Source organism: Protopterus annectens, chromosome 2.part0 (genome assembly GCF_019279795.1).
Source record: "Protopterus annectens isolate FY-2018-M chromosome 2.part0, PAN1.0, whole genome shotgun sequence".
NCBI classification, from domain to species: Eukaryota; Metazoa; Chordata; order Ceratodontiformes; family Protopteridae; genus Protopterus; species Protopterus annectens.
This window is the reverse complement of record NC_056728.1, coordinates 1,062,459,680-1,062,471,915: the sequence shown is the minus strand read 5'-3', so window position 1 is coordinate 1,062,471,915 and position 12,236 is coordinate 1,062,459,680.

Below are 12,236 nucleotides of genomic sequence, written 5' to 3'. Positions count from 1 at the left end.
TAAAAAAATTCTAATTTCAATAGCATGGTATTTTAGTTTAATTAATTGATCTGATTGTAGTGGATGTCTTTGTAAATACTTTAGTTGTGTTGTTGAATGTTATAATCATATCTATTTTTAATTACTTGTATAAAATTGTTATGATATTTCTCTTGTATGTTAAAACAATAAACCTGTTTTGAAAAAAAAAAAAAGAACTTCCGGGCAAGTTGATCTATCACCTTTCCAGGATAACACTTTTCCAGAAATAGGCTTTTAATAAACCTATTTTTTTTTTCAAAAACATCTTGCTTGTTAGTCATCCTAGAGGTTCTGATCATTTGCCCTTTTATTAAACCCCTTTTATGATAATATGGATCCCCCTTTTTAATAATATGGATGTTCACTAAAAAAATGTAAGTAAGAATTAGAAAATGTGTCCTTTCAGAAAATCTTTAAGTGAAATTTCCTCTCTTTAAAATCTTTGTAAAGGTGTACATCCACATAGTTTATAGCTTCCTTAGAATAAAAGCAAGTGAAACCTAAAAAAAGTGCAGTACCTTCAATAAAACAAACAAATCTTACCTTTCCAAAATAAACAAATGTCATCCAAAAAATGGGTATAATGACTAATATTAAGGGGAAAGTTGGAGGACAACACAAAATTCTTTTCCCAATAATATAGGACTAGGTTGCCAAATAGTGGGACGCAACAAGTACCCATCACCGCCCCTTGAATTTGTTGGAAATAATCACCATTAAAATAATTAAACTTATTTTTTTAAATAATTTCCATAAACTCCAATATCAAGTTAATCTCATCATTAGCTAAGCAATTACATTCCGATAAAACATACTGAAATCATTCCAATCCCTCTGAATGGGGTATACTTGAAAACAAATCAACGGCATTGATGGTAACAACAATTACGTTTTCATCATATAATTCAGTTGAAATGTTCCCTGGAAAATCCCATGAATCCTTGGAGATGCAATTAATAGAACTTACATTTTTTTTTTTTACTTTTGGTCAATAAAAATAGCTTAAGGTCCAGTTTTTGACCCTGCCCCTGCTGCAATAGGGAAGAAAGGTTTTTCAATATTTTTATGAACTTTGGATATACCAAAAATGGAGGAGATGTGGGGATTTTTAACTAACAAGAAGTCAAGTAATTTCTTGTCCATACCCCCTTGTAAAAAGTGGTCATTAATGAAAAAATCTGTTTTTAAATAAGCAATGTATATTTCATTCTTAGACACTAAACTGTACCTCCGTTCATCAGTTAATATATCAAACATAAGTGAATCATAATCCATAGTGTCCATAATGATCACTCAACCTCCTTTATCTGGTTTCATAACTCAGTAACCCAAATGTGTTAGTTGTATTAAAATGTTCTCTTTTTCAGATATGTTCATACCAATACCTTTGCTAAATGCCTTTAATTTCCTCAGTTCATCTTCCACCAATTCTTCAAAAATTTTAAGGCAGGGTGTAACTGTGGATTCATGACACTTTTCCTGTTTAAACATTCCCTGCTACTAGTTGTGTCATCATTTTTTTAATAAAGAACTAAGGTAGATTTTACACATAAACAATTTTAAATCAGTCAGTGTGCCTTCCATTCTAAGAGGCTGAGTAGGTACAAAATGAAAACCTTTTTAAAATTGATCATACAATGTTTTGTCAGTAGTAAGATCAGTGTAATTAAAAATGTTGAAGTTACAAAATGTGTTTTTAATATCAATGTGTGAAACAATGATATTGTTAACATTTGTGGTAAAATTTTCTAATCTAATAGTTATTCCTGTGAAGGTTGGGCTGGTTGAGCCATCTTCCTCTTCCCCTTCCCCTTCCTCCCCTTCCTCCCCTTCCTTATGGGTAATAGTTGTTCCTATTTAAAATCTGATTGTTCAGCTCCTGTTTCCTTGCCAAATGTTCACTCTTTCTCAAAGTGGGGTAACCCAAAGGGGAACCAGGAACTGAACCTTCATTTCCCTCTCCCTCATTCATTTCCCCACCCTCTATAACTTCAATACAATCACCACCTTTAAAATCAGTTCCTTTAGGTGCAGGGTAAACCCTTCCCTCTCGATATTCATTAAAGTCCCTCTTCATTTTCCTTAATTTTCTTTTATAAGTGTCATCACAAATAAGGTCAACATCTTTAAATAACTTGGTGTACGCTGTCTTGTCATCATTAAACATTAAGTCAGAAACAATCCTTTCATTCAACACATTAATATCATCTATCAATTTGTCCCGTTTCCATTGGTAGTTCTTGACCATTAACTTCATGATCTCAATACCAAAATTATTAAATGGTTGCAATAGTTCACCATGAAAAATACTCTCGAGTCTGACATTATTAGGATATTTTAGAAAACGCAAGCCATTTGGTTCTCTTTTACAATTGATGCATTCATTTAGATAGTCAGTCTCTATCTGAGTACTGCATACATGCAGAAGCTTTTCTTTAAATGTACTTATCATGTCAACGAACATTTCATTCATCGGTAGGTTTACATTAGAAAAAAATGAACTTCTTACCAGTCCAGTATTCAAAGCTAAACTTTTTAAGATTAAATCCAGTGTCATTAGAATGGTCCTAGCAGCAGGGAACTCAGAAAAGCAACTACTTTCTGGATTTAAGTATCTTTGCTTTTTTTCACTTGGAATAGCTTCTGTAGCTTACCCTGAACTAGCTTGAACTGTTTTTTAACTGTTTGCTGCATTATTTTAAAATCTGCACTTAAAGTTACATTTTAGTAGTATTTGATCGAAAGTTTGTTGTTTGTTTGTTTAATTTAACTGTGGAGGCTGCCCACTAAAGTGTGCTAGCCTGTGTAATTAATTTATCACTGTTTCTGCATTTTCTGTGTGTTTCTACCAAAAAAAACAAAAAAATAATCCTTGTTTTCCCGCCTTCCTCGACTAGTTTAGACCAGTTTACAAGCATTGCTGTATTCTGGGCTGTGGTGTAGTTCCTGTGTTGTCCATTACCTTACTTGGATAGAAGGAAGTTTCTTTGCTCACCAGTGGGAGTGGGGAGCCTTGAGCAGCCTACCTGTCCCTGTAGGAAGTCACCTCAGCACAAGAAGCTGTAGTAATTGGTTGTTTTGGACCATTTCTAGCTCTTTTGTAGTTCACTGTTAAAAATCCGCCTCTGGACGTTTTTTTCTGGCTAAACTGCTCAGACAAGCTCCTCGTGGGTCTGCAGAGTGGTCCTAGCAGCAGGGAACTCAGAAAAGCAATTACTTTCTGGATTTAAGTATATTTGCTTTTTTTAACTTGGAATAGCTTCTGTAGCTTACCCTGAACTAATTTGAACTGTTTTTTAACTGTTTGCTGCATTATTTTAAAATCTGCACTTAAAGTTACATTTTAGTCGAATTTGATCAAAAGTTTGTTGTTTGTTTGTTTAATTTAACTGTGGAGGCTGCCCACTGAAGTGTGCTAGCCTGTGTAACTAATTTATCACTGTTTCTGCATTTTCTGTGTGTTTCTACCAAAAAAACAAAAAAATAATCCTTGTTTTCCCGTCTTCCTCGACTAGTTTAGACCAGTTTACAGGCATTGCTATATTCTGGGCTGTGGTGTAGTTCCTGTGTTGTCCATTACCTTACTTGGATAGAAGGAAGTTTCTTTGCTCACCAGTGGGATTGGGGAGCCTTGAGCAGCCTACCTGTCCCTGTAGGAAGTGACCTCAGCACAAGAAGCTGTAGTAATTGGTTGTTTTGGACCATTTGTAGCTCTTTTGTAGTTCAATGTTTAAAATCTGCATTTGCACGGCTTTGCGTGGTTGTGCGCATAGCGCAGCGCCGGTTAAAAAAGGTTAAACTTTTTCTGGTTCCGCCAAGTCTGCTCTTCAAATTTTCCCTTAAGGAAGCTCTACTCTTAGTATAACCAGACTACTCACTATATTATAAGCCTAGCACTTGTTCTCAATACTTCTCTACTAAGTAAGCACTCTCGTACTAAGTAAAGCACTACATCTACCTACCACCCCTGTGAATATCCACTTCCCTTAAAGGTACAGCACTCCCTTATACTGTTCTAGCATGTCGAGTGGTAGATTACTGGTGTCGGCTCCAATTCAGCTGGTCAATCTGGGTATCTTGAGACAATGCTACAATTGTCTCATGTACACAGACAACCATCTCCTCCTCCCAACAAACACAAATACATGTGAGAGATGCAACTATATAGCCAAACTGGAGGCTGAACTCTCTCAACTCTGGGCTGGCATGACCAGACAGGAGGAGATGGCATCCACACACACAACAATCCCAGTCCCACATATACCTACCACAACCGCAAACCAAACACATAAAAACACAAAGACATACTTGGAGGCTCTAATAAAAAACTTACCAAAACAACAGAGGCTCCCAAAGCAGACATCCAAAAATCCACCACCTCAAAACAAAACACATGCAACACATACTTCAATAAATCAGTGTGACAACTAATCACAGCCCTTAAGGCCAAACACCTTGCCTGATACACTAGTAATAGGTGACTCTATAGTCAGACACACTGATGTCCCGCTGACCAGGCTGAACAAGGAGAAGGTGACTGTGAGCTGTCTATCGGGAGCTAGGATCCGCCACATAACACATGCACTCAAGTCACTCCAAAGCAAGTACAAATATGACTCCGTCATTGTCAGTGCTGGTGTGAATGACCTAAGACGTACCTCCCTGGACTACATGAAAAGAGACATAGAGGAGCTCTCTGATTATGTAGCCCAGGCTGGTATGACCCTGACCCTGAGCAGCATCCTGCCCTCACCAAGAATGATACCACAATACAAAGACAAGATGATCAGCTTTAACAATTGGCTCAAGTACTGGTGTCATTCTAAGGGGATCCAATATCTGTCTGCCTGGGATGACATGTTGGACAAGCCACGCTGCTTTGCAAGGGATGGCGTACACCTGTCACCACTGGGCTTCTGGATATTGGCTAAGGCTCTTGCCATCCCCATAGTGCCTTTTTTAGGCAAGGCTCAAAAGACAAACCCACCTCCTTAGAAAACAAAAATGGAAAAAAACTAAGGGTAATGCTGCTCAATGCCAGAAGTCTAAATCTCAAGATGCAGGCACTTGATGCGCTCCTCAGCATGGAGAACATTGACGTCTGTGCAGTAACTGAAACCTGGTTCAAGGCTCCGGAGAGCACCCCAGCGCTACCAGGCTATACCTCGTATCATGCTTTTCGGCCCCAAAACCCGGGCTGAACCACAAAGGGAGGGGGAGTGTCCATATTCATCAAGGACACCCACACCTCCAGGTTAGTAGCAACACATGAAGCATCAGAGACCATACAGGTGCAACTAACCATAGGCAAAACTGCTATACAACTGGTAGCATGTTACAGACCACCCTCCCCATCTCAAGAACCCCACTGCACCTTCCTGAAGACATTGGAGGATATGAATGTATCACAAAATACCATCATACTAGGAGACTTCAACTACCCAAACATAGATTGGGTACATTATTCTAGCCCTAATACCCTAGCCCAAAGGTTCCTGGAATTCATAAATTCAAATGCACTGGAACAACTAGTCACCTCTCCCACTAGGGGAGATAATATACTAGACCTGATCATCACAAACATGGGGACAAAATGCTCCACACCGAAAGTATACCCCTCACTAGTGAGATCCGACCACAAACTAATCACCCTGGATATATATATCCCACCTCCACCCCCAGCACAAAAGACCACAGTGAAAAACTTCTCAAAAGCAGACTTCACTCTTCTTAAGACTGTGATGGTATCCTTTAAGCCCACTGTGCCAGTGGATACCACATCCCACAATGCCGAATCCTTCACAAATGCTTTTTATGGACATCTCCAAGAATGCATGGATCATGCAATCCCAAACAAATCCAAGTCCCTCTCCACCAAAGGTAAGCATCCTGTCTGGTGGACCTCAGCCATAAACAAATTGTATAACAGAAGGAAGCTACTGCACGTCAGAGCAAAATCCCATGAAGGGAAGACATCTCTGATCAACATTAGCAGAAAACTACGTTCTCTCATAAAAACATTCAAGGCCAACTTTGAGAGAAAAATCGCTAAGGACACTAAAGATAACCACAAAGCCTTCTTCAGCTATGTTAGAAACCTTGGTGGAAACCCTCAGATATGCTCAGAGTTGGTTCACAACAACATAAAATACACTGAACCCACAGATATTGCCAACATTCTGGCTGACAGGTTCAGTGCAAATTTCTCCCCTCCTTCACCCCCAAAAGAAGAAATACTTATCCCAGCTGAATGTAATCTCCCTGTCATCTCAGATGTCCAGGTGAGAACCGCCCTAAACAAAGCATAAAACACAGCATCAATGGGACCTGACGGTATCCCGGGTTGCATGTTACGTGAACTCCAAGAGGAGCTAAACCCACACATAAAAATGCTATTTAACCTTAGCCTTACTTCGGGATATGTACCTGAACACTGGCGTACAGCAACAGTGGTCCCACTCCACAAGGGGGGTGCCTCTACAGACCCTGGAAACTACCGCCCCATAAGCTTAACCAGCCTGGTCTGCAAAGCTATGGAAAGAATCATTATGGAACTCATAAACAGAGACATAGGGGACCTACAGACACTTGACCCCACCCAGTTCGGCTTTGTAAAGGGCAGATCCTGCCTTTTAAACCTGGTTGACTTTTTCCAAACAGTCACTAGAGCCATTGATGAGGGCAAAGCAGGCCATACAGCATGCCTGGACTTGGCTAAGGCCTTCGACACAATACCCAACTCAGGCATCATAGATAAGCTCAACAGCTTAAAAGTAAACCCTTATGTCACTAGATGGGTTGCAAACTGGCTAAAGGACAAAACCCATAAAGTTAAAATCACTGGAGCAATGTCAGACTCAAAGCCAGTCACAAGTGGTGTCCCACAGGGATCTGTCATGGGACCCCTCTTGTTCGGCATTTATTTCTCAGATGTTAAAGCAAACATGGGAGGGCTGTGGCTGAGAAAGTTTGCAGATGACTGCAAACTAGGCGCCATAGTCGATACACCAGCAGACACACACATCCTACAAAAAGGCCTCACAGAAACGGACAACTGGTGCCGGAGTCACGGCCTTAAACTAAATGCCAAAAAATGTATAGTCATCCTTTTTGGGAAAAACAAAGTACCCACAAATTATCACATAGACAGCAACCCACTGAGTACGGAAAAAGTAATCAGAGACCTAGGGACCCAAGTCAACAGCGACCTCTCATTTGACACCCATGTTGCCAAAGTGGTTAGAAAAACATTCTACCTTGCACACCTCATCATGAAGGGATTCACATCCAGATCCAAGAGTGTCATTGTACCCCTATATTCCTCCCTCATCAGACCCATGATTGAGTACAATGCCCCATTTGGTATGTACCTCACCCAGCATTTGCAACAGCTGGAGAGACCACAAAAGTACTTCACCAAGAGGATCAAGGGTCTCCAACATATGTCTTATTCTGCCAGACTAAAGAAACTTCAGCTCTATTCAGTAGCATACCGCCTGCTCAGAGGTGATCTCTGCCTGACGTACAAGGCCATGTCCAATCAGGATCTGATGGACATGCTCCACCTCAAAAAATCCAAATCCATCAGGACCACGAGAGCTAAAGACTTAAACCTCGGCACAAGTATGAATAGGACATGCTGGAGGGATAGATTCATAACCCAGAGGCTTCCCATGCTTTGGAACAGGATCCCAGTTCATATTAGGGAGAGCCCCTCACTGACTCTCTTCAAGAGAAATCTTGATGAGTGGATGGGAGATCGTAAGTTTACCCCAGGGGTCACATCTGTGTCACTGCTAGACAGGGGCACAGTAAACTAATTCTATTGTATAAGGGGACCTTCATTGTGTCACTACTAGACAGAGGCACAGTATTCTAAATTTATTCTGTACATCTTTTGTACCATTTCATGGGGTGGCAAAAGCCACATCACTATGGCTAGGCTTACAAATGCCCCAGGGCAGATAGCCTAGTACTATACCATGAAACTATGAAACTATGAAACAGTACTTTGGAGGCAATTAAATGTCCTGATGTAATTCTGCCCATGCTGTGAATAAATAGACCTTCCTGATTGTGATACAAACTTTACACGTCTCTATCCACAGTTCTGTGAGAAGGCTGTTGATTGATTGGAATTATGACCAAAAAATTGTTGTTGGTTACTAGGCAAAAGGGAACCTGAATTCATTGTAGGGGCCTGTGCAATGTTTGGGAAAGTAAATCAATAAGCCTAGTTATATCATTTTTAGAAACAGAAACATTTCCATGGTTAATCACATTCGCATCCAGACTTTCCTATTGAGATACAGAAGGGTCTTCACTTCCAGCCAAAGCACAGCTAAAATAGCAGTCCAAAAAAAACAGAAAAAAACTCCACAAAGCTATGAAGCAAAAAGAATGAACTGTACCGCAGGAATGAATGCAACCTGATTTATTAAATACAAAATGTTAAAAACAGGTTAAGCACTTTCGTCTGTAATATTTCCAAACTTCATCAGAACAATTTAACAAATACACACAAAGCCCTTTTATAGTCAATTCCAACCAATCACAATAATTTAATCACAGTATAAATGTTAATTAAATGCAATTAAATAATAACACATATTCTTTATGTTGTTAAATCAATTCACCATTCATGTATGAATAAAACACTTTGAAACACCCTAAGAAACTAGAATGAGTAAATAAAGAAATAATTTAAAAAGTGGCATTGTAAAAATTTGTAAAGAATAGTTAAGTATTTGTACAAAATGTTTTGCCTATAAGAATATTACACACTAGGGAAAGTTGGTTTATAAGGTAGCAGCCCTAATTTTAGGAACTCTAGTAATGCTTATATTGTCATTTAGCCCTGGGGATTTGCCTGTTCCAATATATAAAAAAGTGTATTTGCTATTGTGGCATTACTTGGAATGTCTGTAAAGTGCATTAGTGTCTTTACATTGAGTGACACCATCCATATGTTCATAAATAAGCTTTCTTACAGTTCTTTCTGTTTTACCAACATAAAAACAAAAACAAGATTTATACTTTATTAAATATACAAACCCTCTACTGCAACAGTTAAAGTGTCCCTTGGATTTAATGTAAATGTCCCTAGCCTCTAAATACACATCCCCAATGTTAATCATATATTGGCACTGGTTGCAAAAACCACATTTGTATGTGCCAAATTTCCTGTTACTAATAATATAATAATCATAAACTTTGTCATTAGTCTCTAACATTTCTTTCAAGTTCATATCCCTTTTCCTAACAAAAACATGTGCGTCAGTAATTAGTCATCCTAGAGGTTCTGATCATTTCCCCTTTTATTGTGCCCTTTTGTTGATAATATGGATGTTCACTAAAAAATGTAAGTAAGAATTAGGAAATGTGTCCTTTCAGAAAATCTTGGAGTAAAATTTCCTCTCTTTAACATCTTTGTAAAAGTGTACATCCAAATAGTTTATAGCTGCCTTAGAATAAAAACTAGTGAAACCTAAGAAAGGGATAGTACCTTCAATACAACAAGCAAATCTTTTTAGTTCTTCCTCTGTACCTTTCCAAAATAAACAAATATCATCCAAAAATATGTATAATGTCTAATATTAAGGGCACAGTCAAAGGACAACGCAAAATTATTTTCCCAGTAGTACAGGACTAGGTTGGCAAATAGTGGGGCATAACAAACACCCATCACCACCCATTGAATTTGTTTCAAATAATTACCATTAAAATAAATAAAATAATTTTTTAAATAATTTCCATAAACTCCAATATCAAGTTAAACTCATCATTAGTTTAGTAATCACATTCCATTAAAACACATTGAAACCATTCCAATCCTTCTGAATGGGGTATATTTGAAAACAAATCAACAACATCAGTGGTAACAAAAATTAACTTTTCATCATATAATTGAGTTGAAATGTTCATAAGAAAATTCCATGAATCCTTGGGGATGTGATTGATAGAACTAACATTTTTTTTAACTTTTTGTCAATAAAAATAGCTAAAGGTTCAGTTTTCAACCCTGCCCCTGCCAGAATAGAGGGGAAAGGAGGTGTTTCAATATTTTTATGAACTTTGGCTATACCAAAAAATGGAGGGAATATGGGGGGGGGTAACTAAAAAGAAGTCAAGACATTTAGATTAGATATTGGTGAAACAGAGGTAAAAGTACTTACATACTTGTGGGGCATTCCCTGCCTGAGGTTCTTGGACCCTGGTGTCCAAGAGATCTCCCTTTCATCTCTTCAGGTCTTCATGGTGGTGATGACACTGCTTACCTGTGCAGGGGATACCAGCAGCACTGGTGAGTTGCCTTACCAGCCAGTTCTGGGCCTCTGCCTTACACTCTGAACCCTGTAAACCTCCCTGCAGCAGCAGGTTGTTATGATTTTTTACTAGGAGTCTAACCATGACCCTGGACTCCTGAATGCCCCAGTGCTGCACCCGAAAGCATGAACTGTCACCAACACATAACATAGTATCCTTCAGAGACAGAACTCCAATGGATTATGACGTATTCCTGCCTATTGGGCTTAATATAGCCTGTTTTTCTCCCTTACATGCCATCTGGCAACATTTAAAAATGTGCCATGTCACATGGCAGTATGCAAAGCAGTGCAGCTGAGCAGTGCAAATACTCAATGACCCATATGCTTAGCAGTGTGCAAACCAGCCAAGTAGTGCATAACCATTTTTAGCTGTTATTCTGTTTATGAGGTGCTTAGTAAGACTTAGCAGGGCTTAGCAGACCACAGTGGACCAGAATTTAAAAATAATTGGCATCATTTGTATTTCAAAAATAAAAGCTTTTTTTCCCTTCCATGTATTCAAATCCTGCACCTACTGCTCATGAGGCCGTACCTCTACCCATTTAGCTACAAGGATATGTGGAATTCTACTGTACCTTTGCATATACCTCTGAGTTACCAATAAGCCCTGTTGAGCCCCCCCCCACGATGCTCCTTGCAAACCCACTCAGCTACACTTAAAAATGACATTTAAATAAATCATTAAATGGATCTGGTTTCTATTTTTAGATGTCTGGTAGGTGTCTCGGCACCACTTAGCTTTGCTGCTCTCAGCGCCCCTTTCACAAACATGCTTTTTAAAAAAATGAAAAAAACACATAAAAGAATAAAATTAAATTGAAATAATACAATTGGACAGTGCAGACAGTGTCTTACTCATCTGCAGACACAGTTGACACTGCACTCCCTACACTGATTCAATAACTGTGTTCCATGGCTCTCCCTCAGCAATGCACCACAATTAATATGCATAGTGTGCTGTCGAGAGGGAACCATGTACATGGACACGGTTACATTCCATGTAGGTTCTGCACTGTGCCTACATGATTTTTATTAAATGCTGGGGCCAGAATTTGCAAACACAATACTATTAAATGTAATTACCACCAACATTTGAAACAAATTTAATCCACTTTCCATTATACCTAGTGATATCTGTGCAGCTTGCTTTTAAAATTGCCAACTTACACATAATCAAATAGATTACTACTTATTTCCTACTATCTTTGAAACATTTTTGCAAAGTTAATTGCATTTAATTAACTTACCTATCTTTTACAAAACTGCAGAACCTACCTATGCCTTGGATTCATTTTATAATGCAGTTAGCTAAATTTAAGACAGGCTCCTTTTCCAAGCTTAAATAACATTTAAAGCAAATTATGTTCCATGGATCTCTACTGACTTGAGAAATGAATTCAGAAATAGAAATAAGGCCTAAAAGAAATGGAAAAGAGATATGGACAGTGCAGAAAGATATCAAACCTTCCAGAAATTAAAACAATTTTTTTGCCTTATTGACTGGTGATACTACAGAAACTTACTTTAGGAATCTGAAAATTGCACAGTTGAATAACTCAAAACATTTTGGAAATCCCTAACATTTCTTATTTCAAACAAAAAAATCCCCTAAAACAATGTTTTCAACTACCATGTTTCAAGAAATGTCAGAAAAACTCCATGCAAATACATCCCCTTCTCCTGCAAATACTCATCTCATCTGCAATTCTCTCCCACTTCACAAATCTCTGAACTACTCTGTCTTCTATATCAAAGTAGTTAACATTTGCAAACATCGAATAGCACCATAAAGTCATAGAGGGGAATTTAATAAAGCCTACACGGATTATATTTCCTTTTAGGCATGGCTGCACACTGCTTACATGAAAGTAAGCAGGTGTGTGATCT